A 16,107-nucleotide genomic window follows, 5' to 3' on the forward strand; every position below is an offset into this window, starting at 1 on the left:
GAACGTCAGAGAGACAGTCACTACTGTAAAAAACCCGGACCTGTCAAATCTTCAGGTTAGGTAAGTGGACCCTGTGAAAAACGGGACAACGCTAGGCAGATAGATAAGTATGTATTTATGTTACCTGTCCTGTAACCAAATCGTCATTTGTTTCAATATCGCAATGGTATCGTGCAGTGAGGAAGCTCGCTAAGCACGAGCTAGGACGGTAGCCGGTAGAAAAACCGAGCCAGTCGGTGGAACAGATTACAGTTTTTGTGGAGACACGCACCACCGTGACCAGAGCATGTGGCTTTGAGAGGTCATATCTGTTACATGGATAATTCACGGGCGTGGAGGCAAATAATTGGTTATGATATTGTTACATTCCCATATAGCTATAATCCTACCAAACTGTGCCATGATGGCGGTGGAATTTGGTCAGAAGTTCAAAGTACTTTTGTTTATTGGCGGATTACGTACAATTATAAGGTCATAATAATCTATTGAATGGACATAATGTGATGGGTGGTTTGGTGACGATTTGGTATAATTCACATAAAGATTCAACCCCCAAAATCCAAATATTGCCTTCCAAAATCAAATTGGAATTTGAAAGTTGGAATTCAAAGTACTTCTATTTATTTGGTCGATCAGGTCACCTGTTTTCCGGTCAATTTGGCTAGTTTGGTTATGATTTTGTAAAATGCCTTAAATCTTCTTCAATACCGAATTACGTGATTGGACAGCCCAATTTGGTCAGGAGTTCAAAGAACTTCTGTTAATTGGTCGGTCAAATCGATTGGTCGTACTGGGTCATCTGAGGAGGCCATCAGGTGGTCAATTTACCCAAGAAATAAATTATAATAACCGCGTTTTGGTACTCCGTTATTTCGACATTTTATGACTCAACTTTTGTGTAAACTATTGACTCAATTTGGAGAGGATGAAGTCTAACTTCAGTGCAGTTCTTCATCTAAGCATAAAACACATATCTCGTGCACTTAATCCATATTAGGTTGGGCAGAGCCGCAGATCACCTGAAGACAACTTGCCTACACTTAATATTTTTCTCCTCTTCTCTTCTCTCGTGTGGTTTGTGAGATCAATGACCGACCTGATCAATCCTGGTGTACAGGGTTACTATTGAGCCACCAAAGGCCCTAACATTGCTCATTTAACTCTATTATCTATTTGTCTTTTCAAAGGTAAATAAAGAGTATTCCTATTATACTTAAGTAAACAGTAGCCCGTGACTTCAGAAGCACGGATCATCTTACTTTCGGGCATTCGGGTAATCAGCTTGCAATGTCCTAACCTAAATAAGGATGACAAAGTGATTTTTTGTGATATGTCCCCACCATCTCGATGGGACATCCGGATAATGAGCTTACCTCTGTAGTGGATAAGTTGACTTCCGAGGCCGTTAAGAAGTATTAAGGGTAAGTGTTTGTTTTTATAACTAGGTAGTGGGAACATCTGCATATTGTACATGAATAGACTTTACTGCATCATCGTATGCAATTATCTAAATGGAAGTAACACAATAATCAATGGGAGCGTAAGTGAATAATGGACATTCGCGTTCTGCAGTGTTTTGCATACAATTACGTCATTAGATATAATTAACATTCGCTTTAAATAGGCCTGACTTCTTAAGAATTTTATGCTTTTTAATGTTTTGGAATCTTTCGTGTAGTTAGGTGCAATTATCTTGCTTGATAGAATAAGAAAGGATCGAATTACAATTGAGTTTAATAATAAAAGGTTTATCTTTCCACATAAAACAAAAAATGTAATTTAATACGCTAACATTGAGATACAATATAAGTGTATTTTAAGGAGCTGATGCTTGTATAAAGATTTCCCTTGTACTACAAGTCACCAGGCCCCAACCCTTGGAAATCAGTGAATCTATTCAATAATTTACGTTCCAAACATGAATTCAAACTCATAAAGTCGAATTCAGACATTAAATACAAAATAAATTATCTATGCAATATTGCCGCTACCGAAATAAATTGAGTATTAGTCATTATACATTTGGCATAGAATCAAATGACTAATTTCCTTGGGAGATTTTTCGCAACGCATAGGTAGAATATAGTTTAGGACATTTAATATTGACCGATGTTGGTGCCCGTTTAAATTAGTTATATCTCTGTCTAACACTCGTCGTAAGTGAAGGACACAACTATTTTTAGAGCCGCCGGACTAAAATAAAAATATGGTGTGTCTGCCAGAATCTACACCATTTTTTTATTGGTCTCTCTCTTCTTCTTAGGTGTCAGGATCGAAGCAAATGGAATTATATAGTCTCTGCTTACCCCGGTGGGAAATAGGCGTGAGTTTATGTATGTATGTGTCTTAGATACCTCTATAAATGTGTGACGGGTATTTTTCGTACCGGTGGCGTAATGAAGTACGCTCCTACTCCCCTTTGATACAGAAAAGGGGACATGTGCTGAATAATACTATGTGTAGAACTATCCGCCCCGCACCAATTCGTATCGGACGCTGACCTCACCCCCTCTGGCTCTTACATACATACATACATTGGCCTTATACATCTGTTTCAGACGATTTATGACGTCATTGCCTCGAAGAAATGCACTTTCTTTCATGGCTGTGCAAGCCAATCCTAGAGCGGCAAACTCTACCGCACACTCTGCAGGAGAAGTCTCCAACTGGTGGATTGTTGTCGGTTTCATGGCGTTTCATTCTCCTGCTCGCCAGTGTGTCAAACCAGGTGTGATCATGAGTGTCGCGTCCATCGAGCACACGCTTCCTCCACAGGTCTCGATCATCGGCGAGCTCCTCCCATGCCTCGTGGTAAATTCCAAATGAGCTCATGTCTCTTTTTGGCTCTTACTTTAGTCTTAAATGGCCGTAACCGCTAAGGGAGAAAAAGGAGCTCGCGGACTGTCTCACTCGTTTGGACATACGTGTACGGCACACATATCAATTCGGCATACGGTAAGAATAAGATTTTTGTATGGAGAGTCACGGCACACTGTGGGCAGTGGGCCATATACCTCCGTATCTGTACCTACTTAGATTCAGGCAAGGATAAATAATATGTATGTTTTAAAAAGGTGATCCGTGTTCGGGGCTACAATATTTGTCTATAGGATTGTTAGTCTAACAAACGAAGGTTATAAAAAAATAAACTTGCGGACGAGACATTGAAGATTTTACAAAGTTTATATTCTTTAGACCACAACAAAGCAGTTCATTAAAAAGGAAAAATTGCTATTTATCATTATTTGTTTGCTTCTATGCTGTTCTGGGAGCAAATAAAAAACATAGAACACGTTCAGCTGGTTGTCTTCCCGGGCATGTCGTAAAAACCGACAGAGGGATTGTGTCCTATAACATGATGGACTAATGTTATGGGCGATAGGCTGATCCCTTATCACCATAAGGTTCATCATATCCAGCTTACGATAACGTATCAACAGTGGCTGCAAGTTGTCTTTGATTGCTTGTGGCTCTGCCCACCCCATTAGGGATTACGGGCGTGAGTTTATGTATGTATGTATGTATCATTATTTGTTGACATTGCGCACTTTATGCGCATATGTCGAATTGCAATATTGCTTTTAAGATGAATTACTTAAGTGGATTTAACGCCCCTGGTATGAACTGAACAGTGTGGTCGGGGCAACAACCACCGTACAATGAACGCTGATAAATCGGCGCCGGCGCACGCGACCGCCAATTATTGATGCGTCGCTGACGCTGCTCGTTGCGTAATGTTTTACCACACGTAATTGCTCTAATGTTAACTACTTAACTAGTATTCCCATAGTTTAGATTTAGAAGATGATTGAAGACCTAGAAATCTGTATTAGACCCACTTTAAGTAGTTTAGTTCAGTGATACTTAAAGTGGGTTCAGCAGAAGCTGGTGGTGGAGGAGCTGAAGAAATGTCAGCAGGTTTCCGCGAAATTATTTTTGGCATAATGATGTCAAAACTGCCTATCTCTCCCATCAGGTGTCGCTACTGTTGAGTGTTCTTAAATTATGCCAGTTCCCCATACTATTTGAGTAAACAAACATATTGTTTTGGCTATATTTTTACACTATAACCCTTTACGCAGTTTAACTGCAAATTCATACTGTTATATTTAGTCCCTAAGAAAGGTCGGAAAAAAGAAAATTTTCAATCTAAACAGCCTCTTTCCAAATGGCTGCTTTTCTTTTACGTAACTCAGCCTTCAGTCGGGATATACTCCACGTTGCTCCACATTTTATAGCAATTTATCATGAATTTTAGCAGTATAGAGAACTGTCAAAATTTAGATGCACGCAACAGTGCTGCCACCTAGATTTGAGCTTCTAGTTTTCATTTTCATTAAATACAGTATTTTAATTTGTAATTATTTGATATGGAGTTCTATTGAATAAAAAGGTATTTGATTCGCGTTTCGATATCTTAAAAGTTTGGCTAACCTTGGGTCTTTTTCTTCAGAGAGGATCGGGTGCGTTGACGGGACCATTTTTTTAAATGTCTTTTTGTTGCTTGTTCTACGATCTGCACTAATATGAGCTTAGAGTGAGATTTGTTTACATAACCATCACCTTACTTAAACGACGTACAATTCATTCATCATCATCATCACCAGCCCATTAACGTCCCCACTGCTGGGGCACGGGCCTTCCCTATGGATGGATAGGGAAATCGGGCCTTAAACCATCACGTGGGTACAATTCATTATCCTTCTACAAATTAACTTAGTTTGAAAACATAAGCCTTCATAATCTGTAAGTGTATGCATGAAATGATATTCCTATTTGACTTGTTTTCTTATTACTATTAAAAGCAAAGAGTATCTAGTGATAGCGTGTCAACTGAATTGAATCCAAGTTGTAAACGATTATGACAAACTGACGATTGTCATATAATCGTTTGCAACTTAGCTAAGATAGCGTTACAAATACGGTTTTGGAATTTGCAGTCGTAACGCTCTAATTTATCATCAATTTAAGAGCCACGCTCTTGTCGGTGCAGCATTTTCCATGCTACCTTTTTAGGGAAAAACAGGGCAGTGGTTTTCCTCTTGCCTTCCGCCCCGCAGTACTCTGTCTGACGCAAGTGGGATGGCGCCCAGAGTAGTCTATTACAAAGCCATACTAGGACTCCTGTCCTCCGCCTCTATATAATAGTACTGACAGCTCACAATACTGAACAATGACAATACTCTGATTCAATAGTAATAGATTGCAAAGCTCTAATTAGCCGTTCATTAACCTAACCTAACTTATGCTAATATGGTATTAAAAACACTCATCCCCCAAGCATTATCTCGTTTTTTCCACAGGGTCCACTTACCTAACCTGAAGATTTGACAGGTCCGGTTTTTTACAGAAGCGACTGCGTGTCTGACCTTCCAACCCGCGAAGGGAAAACCAGCCCAATACAAGTTAGGTCATATACCTCCGAAAATGCATTTCTTTGGAATGTGGGTTTCCTCACGATGTTTTCCTTCACCGCTGAGCACGTGATAAACATTTATGATCCAAACATGAATTCGAAAACAAATTCGACAATCATTGGTTTAGGCCTGTGCTGGATTCGAACCTGCGACCTCAAAGTGAGAGGCAAGCATCCAACCAGCTGGGCTACCACGGCTATGGCTATTGTATTATAACACTAATACAGTTTATTTTAACATGTTTCCTTTCATTGTTAATGCGCTTAAGTATCATCATGGGCTTTTCCCGAGACATGAATTCCTGAGAAATGAAACCATTTCTAATGTATCCTGGGGGGTTAAAATGGCCACATCGAAGCAATTCATCTAAGAAAGCAATATTGCAAATTGAAATTTGCGCATATAAAAGTAAGTGCGGAATGCAAACAAATGTCAAATAGCATTGGCCATTTTAACCCCCCTGGTCTACTTTGAATTAATTTATTGTCACGTGTGAGCAGTTAGATAGAGATTCTTCAACAACAGCCCAATACCACTTGGGTAATTGAATGAATTACTCGTCAACAATAGGAGTCAACGCTCGGAAAACTGGTTTACCTTCAAGTTTCCCGCCATTATACGGTCACAATTTTTGATTGGAATTGACATAACTAACGTCTCCAAGCAATGGCTCGTTAAGAAACTATTCAAGCGGGAACACATCACACTTTTTGCAACGGAAACCACCAAGGAGATTCACTACATTTAACACATCCACCATCCATGTCGAACTTCAAACCCGTTTGGTGACGCAAGAATTCTTTGTCAAATCTATATTTGAACAAAGTTCATTGACACGCCCGTAATAAATCGCTAAATAATACTGAGAACCTCTGAATGAGGCTAATCCAAATTTAATCCAACCAAAATGAAACGTCAATTAAGATGTTAAATGGAGAAGCGAGTTAATGGTGTGTTAAAACAAAAAGGGTTACAATTACAACGTTAATGCCGTTGTATGGAATTAGTTATTCTTGTGAACTTTTTTCTGAAGATAGGAATACAGGGGGAGGATAAAGGGGAGGAGAGTGGGGCGTCACGGCACGTGTCTATGCGGCCGCGATCAGCTGTGCGGGGTCGTCGAACCCCGCAGGTGAATAACACCGCCGGGTACGAAACGCAGGCGAGTCATTGCACTTGCACGCGAAACTGTGACGTTTCAAAATGATAGGGTTGCAGTATCAAAACGGTCGTCGGGATGATATGAGTCATGATACGTGTTGGTGGTAACGCGAGTTATGTGGTCCTGGTTGTGTCGTTCGTTCGCCTCAACTAGACCACTAAAACTGTGGGTTACTAAACTTAGATGGGAGTTAATAGGTTCGCGGATTTTATCGTCGTTTTACGTCATTGAACACTATGTTGAGTAAAAAACATTAGCGTTGTTTTTTTTTACAAAAATAACATCCTTAGCCACACACGACATGTCTAAACTCGCTGCGTTTTGTTATTGTATCTAATTTCGGACACACGCTTCGAAACAGCAGTTTAAAAATATCGCTTTCTAAATCCCTATGGAAATGAAAACCCATTCAAATTACAACTTGTTAAAGCAGGATGGCTAAATTACAAAGTTGCAAGTAGGAAAAGGATGGGATGCCTCAAAGCCCTTAATCGGGCGACCACCCTGCAGTTATGAACAATGTTACTTCAAACCGAGTTGTTTACAAAGATAATATTATCCCTCAGACATGTTCAGACAACTCTTAGTACTTCCTTAAAATAACAACGACTCTAAGTAAATTACTGCTGGTACTAAACTTAAGTTATTACAGCGAATGAATCGCTTGTTTATAACTTTACTAGTTTACCGCCTGAGTTGTTTTCTCACTATTTTTTCACCCCCATTTTCATCCCTTTAGGGGCTGATTTTCACAAGTTGACATACCATGTACTTTGCGGAGGAAATAAACTTTTTACTTCATCATCATCATCAGCCCATAAACGTCCCCACTGCTGGGGCACGGGCCTTCCCTATGGATGGATAGGGAGATCGCGCCTTAAACCATCACGCGGGCCCAGTGCGGATTGATGGTTATTAACGACTGCTAATGCAGCCGGGACCAACGGCTTAACGTACCTTCCGAAGCACGGAGGAGCTCGAGATGAAAACTTTTTTTGTGGTCACCCATCCTATGACCGGCCTTTGCAAAAGTTGCTTAACTTCAACAAACGCAGACCGAGCGCGTTTACCGCTGCGCCATCGAGCGCCTCAACTAACTTTTAAACTTAAACTTTTTACTTACTAACTTAGAATTAAGAAAAGGCCACGTCTTCTTTTTTTTTTAATCTGTTCAACTATGCCAAACGTGTAATTTTAGAATAGTGAACCGAACGTCTGTGAACTGCGAAGTAGCCACCACCTGAGTAATCAAACCGGATTTTTTGGACTATTTTGCGATTATTATTGTTACAAGCGCTTGGTAGACTTTCGTGTTTGAATGTTCCCATCCAAAGTCGGGTCCAGCAATTCAGTCCTACGAATGCAACCTTTAAAATCCAATTGTATTTTTTTTCTTTTACCTTAATGAGTTACTTATTTAAAAGTTTATTAGTCCCGACTCCTGCAGATACCTCCTAATTTTATCAGTCAAAGATAAATTATGAAATTCTGTTTACGAAATAAAAACAGGTCTAAAGGTGACAAAAACGTTTCCTTTTTTCCATTTAACTTATTTATGAATTTTAATAAAGAAAAATGTAATTAATAAGTGCGCCATTTTGTCACGTTTTTCTATGACGTCACAGGTTACTTTTTCATACAACTTCCATAGTAATTTCGTGTTTTGACGTTTAGTAAAAAGTAACTGATTTGACTAGTTGGAAACTAGCTGTTATACTGTTGACCGATTATTATAAGACATTTTTTATTAAACAATTAAATGACGACCATTGAACAGTTAATAACAATAACTGTTTATATTCCTTACAATTAATTGCATAACCTTTTGTATTATGTAGAAAAAACGACGATGACAGACAGTAAAATAATAAGTTTGTTTCAAAATTGGCCAATTATCGAGTAAGGTCAGCATCGGGGTACAACGGGGATTGTAATTATGTTGATGACAAGATGGCACAGCACTAGTGAATATCTTAATGATACTTATGTTATGAAAAGCTTCCTTTTCTCTTTTTGAATTTGAAAAAAGAAAAAAAAAACTAACGTCTATTTTGTCGAGCCCCAAAGGGTAGTGTGAAACTCATATCATTATTATTTAAGAATTGTGAGCGCCGAATTGAATACAGCCCGCGAGATCACTGCGGCCTTGTCAGATCTATTGTGCCCTAAATCCCTACATTTAAAAATCCTCCTCTAGACCGATCCGTTCGAAGAGATCCAACGTCTTTCTGGGAGAAAGCTCCATGACTTCCCGGTGGTCCATTATGTGGCCCCCAAGTGTACGGCTTCTAGTATGTATGAGAGCATCACAGCTGCACAGCAGATGTAGTGGCGTCTCATCCTCCCCTAAGCAGAATCTGCATAAAGGGGACTCGGTCAGCTCCATTCTGTGTAGGTGCTTATTGAGTCTGCAATGCCCCGTGAGGGCCCTTATTAAAATCCTAACCTGGGCAGGTTAGTCTGAGAGTTGAGGATTTCTGATGAGAATTTCTTAGAAAATAGTAGAATAAAGAGTACGTGTGTATAGAACGGTAACCATCCGCCCCGCATCACCTCAGTCTTACCTTACTCTTAAATGGCCTGTTATCAGTACACTCCGCCAAAAATAGGCACACATTTTTTTTACATTTTACTTCCACATTTGCATTGCAAAAATCCATTAAAAAGTACCGTTCCTATAAACCTGATATTTTTCAACAGTGGCGTCATACAACATACAACCGCTAATTCCTCGGCGGATTGAAGCTTGAACTGTCAACTTGACACAGAAACGAGCGTCGATTTTGACATTTGGGTCAGAGCTGCGTCCGGTGACATTGGCGATGTGGCGTCGTCGAGACAGGTGGCAAAAACAACGCCCGCGGCCCGTGCTACGACTGGACGAAGTACACAGAGAAAAACAGAGAGGTGCTTATTTTGACGTCACTTGTAAGCTTTAGAAATAATTTTAAATACCATTTACAGATTAATCACGAAATCTCAGAAACTCAAGACTAGTAGGTTCCTTAAAGAGCGTAAGTGCTCACTTAGACGGGATTTTGAGATATTCAACCTCTAAGCGGTTAAATAAGGAATTGAAAGTTTACATACAACTTTTAAAGTTAAATATATCATGAAATTTCGCGAATTAAATCACGGGCAGACATATAGTTTCGAAATAAAAGCGACTGAATCTAAACATAAGGTCAGTGAGCCAAAATTATCTTATACAGTGTTGATATTAGATGGGATAGTCATTATTAAGAAACATTTAATGTGAGTGTTTTATCGATAATACGAAAATGTTATGATTCGCGTAATAACGGCCTCCGTAGTCCACTTTGAGCGTTGGGCTCAGGATCCGGAGGTCCCGGGTTCAAATCCAGGTGGGGACATTTCACAAAAATCACTTTGTGACTCCTAGTTTGGTTAGGACATCACATTCAGATCACCTGATTGTCCGAAAGTAAGATGATCCGTGCTTCGGAAGGCACGTTAAGCTGTTGGTCCCGGTTACTACTTACTGATCTAAGTAAGTAGTCGTTACATGAGCCATGCCAGGGATTTTTGGCGGCTCAATAGCAACCCTGACACCAGGGTTGATGGGGTTGGTAATCCACCTCACAACCCACACGATAGAAGAAGCTTATATCAATATCGTCGCCTTATCGTCTGAAACAGACGTATAAGGCCAATGATGATGATGATGATATCAATATCACATTGAACTTTGACGTTCACCACTTATCAGGCAAAATATTATCAACAAATATCTACGCGCGTGATCTCCGACGGATAACGAAGACAATTATCTTTACGAGATAAAAAGTATACGAAATGATGAATAAATTACGTGATGAGATGATTATAAAAGATAACAATACGAAGTAAAAAAGAATAAGTACTTACTGAAAGAATAAGTTCGAATTCGAATCTTAAAGTATGGAATGGAGAAAAAAAGCTCATGTGAAGCTTACTTTATGTAAAAAAGCTTATTATAAGATTACCTAAATGATAAAAATGTCTGGTATTGAATGTGTTCCTCTAGTTATTAAATAACTTGTAATGTATACCCGCACTGGTTTTTAAAAGATCTGTTGCTGTTGCAGTTTCTTGTCATTTCTTCTCTTCAGCCATAACACCTTGCGAAATGACGGAAATTCAAAATGTTACATTGATCTTCAACAAGTTTATCTATGATAATTACGTTGAATAAATGATTCTGATTCTGGAGTTTTGAGGCAAAATGCTTAATGTGTTATGATGTCTGACTGTTAAAATTAAGTTCCGTGCAATGTACAACGCATAGTACGGTAACTCCCTGCCCCGCACTAATTCATATAGCGCGGTTACCTCACCCCCTCTTGGTCTTACTTTAGTCATAGAATAAGGATTAGTACTGTGTATAGAACGGCAACTCTCCGCTAACCACCAGCGGCTGGGCTACCTGCTTACCCTGTTACAGTTTATTAACAATTGAGTGTGATAGCATAGTTTTAATGTTAACCTCATAAGACTCAGCCTTACAGACACAATAATTAAACAATGGGTTTGGTTTTTTTAAAGGACATTCGATCTTACAGGCCTCCCCTCAATCAACCGGAGGGGGTATGGAGGAGGCTTGAGGGCTGTGGGGGGTTGCGGGGAGGCCCGTGCCCAGCAGTGGGACGTATATAGGCTGTGTATGTGTTATGTGTTCGATCTATGACTTTAAAGGAAAAGGTAGCAACCAAACCATTAAATGAGCTTGAACATTTTGTCATAGCGTCGATAAAATGGCGATAGAAGATGAATCACGATCTCACTCGGGAAATGTAATTGAATTCTGTATAATCCCGTGTCGAACCGATCATGACAACTTATTTCTATTTAGTTTAATCGAAATTAAGTTAGAGGAAATAAGCAATACAGTAAACTTGAAGAAGTCATCAACCCTGGTGTCGGGGTTACTATTGAGCCGCCAAAGGCTTATGTAACAACTACATCTTACTTAAGTAAATAGTAGCTTAACGGCCGAAGCACGGTTCATCTTACTTTCGGACAATCTGGTGATCAGCCTGCATTGTCCTAACTAAACTATGGAACACGTGATTTTCATCTTCTCTTATCGGCATTCGAAGCTGGTACCTCCCAGATCGTGAGCCCAACGCTCGACCACTGGACCACGGAGGCAATCATACAGAATACTAAAATTTACAACAGCCTCCGTGGCCTAGTGGTTCGAGCGATAGGCACACGATCTGGAGGTCCGGGTTCGATTCCCGATGGGGACATTGTCGAAATCACTTTGTGAGACTGTCCATTGTTTGGTAAGGACTTATCAGGCTTGAATCACCTGATTGTCCGAAAAAGTAAGATGATTCCGTGCTTCGGAGGGCACGTTAAGTCGTTGGTCCCGGCTATTAGCCTAAAAACACCTCCACCAACCCGCATTGGAGCAGCGTGGTGGAGTATGCTCCATACCCCCTCCGGTTGATTGAGGGGACGCCTGTGCCCAGCAGTGGGACGTATATAGGCTGTTTATGTATAAAATTTACACTCGTAATCTGTAATGAAATAGGCAAGGTGACGTCAGAGCGTTTCTCTCTTACTTGCGGCTCTTCTATCGTGTGGTTTGTGAGGTGGATTACCAACCTCATCAACCCTGGTATTAGGGTTACCATTGCCGCCAAAGGCTCCTGACATGACTCATGTAACGACTACTTACTTAATCAGTAAGTAGTAACCGGGACCAACGGCTTAACGTGCCTTCTGAAGCATGGATCGTCTTACATTCGACAATCAGGTGATTAGCCTGTAATGTCCTAACCAAACTAGGGATCGCAAATGGTTTTTTGTGATATGTCCCCACCAGGATTCGAACCGGGGGTCTCCGGATCGTGAGCCCAACGCTCAACTTCTCGACCACGGAGGCTGTTAGTCTTCCGGTAGAATGTAAACAACGCAGCCGTCGCGTCGACGTGAAATAAGCAGTGGCTACGACTGAATATAAATGTAACATAATACAGTAGACGCATTTTCTCGAAGAAACCCCCTTATTTTGGCATGGATATCATCTGTTCACCTTCAAAGCCAGCTTGACCTGCGCTTCATATCTGTGTCAAGGAGCAGACGTCACCTACTTTTTGTCTTCCACAGACTCGAGATTCTACAAGAGGCGTGTTGTCGTCGGTTTGTACAGTCATGAGCAATAAAATGTACCCACTTTAGGACTCTGTCGCACTAACATACTTGACATTTAGTGAGACTAACAAAGTGTATACATATTAATGCTCGTGACCGTACATTGCACATTTCTGTCTTTCAGTATTCCACATATTTACCCTACTGGAAGATAATCTAAAACAAAACTAAAGCCTAATCTGATCTTGGAACATCAATAGGAAATGTGAAACGGTCTCCGTGGTTTAGTGGTTAGAGCATTGGTCTTTGTAGCTAGAGTTCCCGGGTTCGACTCCCGGTGGGAGTCACAAAAAACACTTTGTGGGTTTGTTGTCAGTTAAAATATGAATCAGATGGTAACTATAAACGCACTAAACATAAACACCCGGTACCTTGGAGTGAATCATGCGCAAGGCAAGACATCTGTTGACATTGGCAAGTGGACAAAGTTGGGGGTCACACCAACATATGTTTGCAATCGTGTTTATCTTTTAACTAGTACCTAACTTACTTGTGTTATTAAAAATATTACTTATATATTTTTCAGAATAATGTGCCCAAGAAAATTGTTAATGCCCCATGGATGAAATCCACGAATACTTAGAGATAAGTTACCCACTGTCAGGGAAGAAATATCTAACATGACAAAGAGATCATACAAAGATAGAATCACACGCCATGTAAACCACTATGCCCAGAACCTTAGGGAACTGCTCAATACGAGACGTCTTAGGCGGCTACATTGTGGGATCCCATATATATGGGATAACCTATCACAATGAAGGTTGTCCAACAATGGAAGGACAAGCCTCACTCGACATATAAAAGAACTACTGAAAGTCCAAGGACTGATAGCAAGTTTATAAATTAAAAAAAACCTATTTATTTTAAAAACATTCGTCAAATTCCTCTATGCTGAATTATAAATTATAATACAAATTGGTGCAACATATCCCTCTAAGACTTTGTATCAACAGTGGCTCTGATAACATGTGGCTCTGCCCACCCTATTAGGGATTACGAGCGTGAGTCTACGTATGTACATATTCAAATTGATTGAGTCACACATGTTGGGCATACAAATGAAGGTCATTAAAAAAATGAGATCCAAAAAGCACAATACAAAATTAAATTTTATAGATAGCTAATTATAAGATAATAAAAAAAACAAATTAAATTACTAATATGTGAAATTGTTTAGTAATGTAAACTCAACAATGAATAAATGAGGCAGAAAAGTAATTTATAAAAAAAAAACTGGTAAATGTAATACAATATCATATATGCAAACTTGTTTATATTCCAAATTTAAACACAATATACCTACCTACTTATTTTTTTTATAAACATTTAACTAACTTAATTTAACTTTTCCTCATTAATGTTAAAGGTTTGAAATGTTTTTGTATAATTTATCTATATTTATCTTTAAAAATCTAAAGTTGGAAAATATGTTGTAATAAAGAAGGTACCTAATTTCAACTTGCTATGCATGTACAGGCAGAACAGAGTTTCCTTTCTGTATAGTATTCTTCTTTATTCTATGACACAGGTGAGTGAGCGAGTACTAATATATAGCGAAGACAAAATATGAATAAACCCACATGTAGGTGGACGGAATGACTCACTAACAACCTGCCTGCCACTTGACCATGACAATTCAATCTGACCAACATGTAATACTTAAAGAAAATGCTATATTTGTTCATTCATTGGTGCACACAAAAGTGTGCTGTTCCCAAGAATACAACAACCCTTTCAAAATTTTATATTGACCAATAACCCAACAAGGCAAAAGAAACCGAGGAAGACCATTCCAACGATGGAAGGATGAAATCGTTAGAGTGGCCCGCAGAACCTGGACTAGAACGGCTAAATGCAAAGAGGAGTGGAATAGATTGGGGGAGGCCTATGCCAATGGGCACATACATACCTAAACGTTACAGATACGTACCTAAACGTTACCGCCGAATAATGGAATTGGTATAAAAATAAAAATATTGTATCTGAATTTATGGCTAATAAAATAAATAACCCAACAAGAACTAAGTTAACAACACATGTCATACAGGTTGCACACTAGCGTGATGCCTAATTGATTCGTCTGGGTTATTTATTCATTCATATTAAAATTAACAGCTCTCTATCATCCATTCTTTTCCCTGTCAGTCGATAAGAAAATGACAGGTATAACTTTAAATGAAATTAGGAGGTGTCTGCAAAATCAGGCCCAATGTTCATAGTCTTAAGATCTATTATTAATCAGGACATTCACCAATCTGTGGTTAACCGTCCAGTAGAACACATAAATGCATTCGGACATTGGCCATTGTACTAACACTAATTGAATTGAATACTTTTGTTCTCCAATACTAATCAGCACGGAAAATAAAGAAATATCCAGCCCATTTGAAAATGCATGAACATTCTTTCATGGTATTTACTTTACAATCCATTATTATAGTGCGGCATGCAACCGTTTGTTTTTGAAAGCTGCCTTTATTTAATCTATGGAGTGTTGAGCATTGTTATGTAACTTTGTTGAAGACAGTAGTTGTTATAATAGAGTTTAAAAATGTAGAATAGGTAATACAGTATCATAGCTATTGGTATTATTCATAAAAAAAAAACACAAGCTTTTTTTAGCTTTAGTTAGAGCTAGACACCTCAATCATCCTTTAGTCTTATTACTAATATACTCATTAAAAGTACATGATTGCATAACATAGATTTGGTAGGTATCCAAAATGTTCATTATTATGAGGAACTAAAGAAATATTATGCTAGAAAAAAAGTGTTTGTCACCTATTTTAATTGCTTTCTTATTTTGAAGAATCTAGATAAGTATCCATTTACGGCCAGTGATAAAATGAAAGTGATAAAAATAGTTAAAGGTGATGTGGTGTAAACAGTGCCGCAGACAATCAAACCATATTTTCTTTGTACCCATTTAATATTAATAAAATAATAGAGTCATCTTTCCAATTAAATAACCTAAAATTGTTGTTACAACAACATTTTCTTTATTAAAAGACAACAGACAGAGAGTAGAACGCAAACTGACCCTTAATAAGAAAAGTAGGGAATTAGTTCACATAAAATATATTATATGATATTGACATGTCAAGTTAAAGGAAACAATAATTATGATGATTAAAGATCACATATGGCTATATCAGATGTCCTGCATGTCCTACATCATTGTAGGGTGAGCCAGCTTTGCTAAGTTTCCATAAACAAACAATTTATGTGTGTCACCTAGACAATAGAAGGTCACACAGCCCCACAACGAATTAATTGCTCATTTACATTTTTAAAATGGTTCCAAACTGCTTAAATAACGCACCGCATCATCGCCAGAGTACGGACACTGGTAGTTATAGGCTA

The 16,107-nt window shown here is 38.9% G+C and overlaps 1 protein-coding gene across 3 annotated transcripts in view; it reads right to left on the bottom strand.

The window, feature by feature from the left end:
- The window catches only part of LOC126371686 (E3 ubiquitin-protein ligase Ubr3), an 86,469-nt gene that overhangs the window by 69,787 nt on the left and 575 nt on the right, over positions 1 to 16,107 (bottom strand). The window lies entirely within an intron of this gene.

Source organism: Pectinophora gossypiella, chromosome 13, assembly GCF_024362695.1.
Source record: "Pectinophora gossypiella chromosome 13, ilPecGoss1.1, whole genome shotgun sequence".
NCBI lineage: Eukaryota > Metazoa > Arthropoda > Insecta > Lepidoptera > Gelechiidae > Pectinophora > Pectinophora gossypiella.